Source organism: Nothoprocta perdicaria, unplaced genomic scaffold, assembly GCF_003342845.1.
Source record: "Nothoprocta perdicaria isolate Ctin4 unplaced genomic scaffold, notPer1 scaffold_207, whole genome shotgun sequence".
Taxonomy (NCBI): Eukaryota; Metazoa; Chordata; class Aves; order Tinamiformes; family Tinamidae; genus Nothoprocta; species Nothoprocta perdicaria.
Window position 1 is genome coordinate 176,755 of NW_020455283.1, and position 561 is coordinate 177,315.

Here is a 561-nt window from a genome sequence, read left to right on the forward strand (position 1 = left end):
CGGAGCGAGGCGGCGCCTCCCGCGGCGCCCGCTGGAGGCTGCGGCGGCCCCGCCGCGCGTGCGGAGCGCGGAGCCCCGCGCCCAGCGCCCTTCTTCTCGTCTACTTATTTATTTATTTATTTTTCTCCCAGGGCTGCCGCGCGTTAAGGCCAGTGATTTATAAACAGCTCGCGCCAGAAAAGCTGTTTCTCGTTAGCCGTAATAAATCCCGCGGTGCGCCCCGGCGCAGGGCGGCGAGGAGCAGAGCTGCGGTGCGGCCCCCGCACAAAGCCAGCGCTTCCAGCGGGGAATAAGAAAAGAAGGAGAGGAGGAAGAAAACCCCAGCGAAGTCCCTCTGTTTTTATTATTTATCTCAGTTCTTTTTTTTTCACAGGGCGGCCAGCCCGAGCGCTGCTCATTCCTAGCGATTTGGGATCCAGTTCCAGGGTGTCCTTCTCTCCTGTCCGGGCAGCAACTTCTTTATTTATTTCTTCTGCGTTTCCCCTCACCCCCCCGCCCGGCGCCGTCCCCTCTTCTTGCTTCTCGCTGCCCCTCGTCCCTCCTGCTGCTCTCCCTCACAGC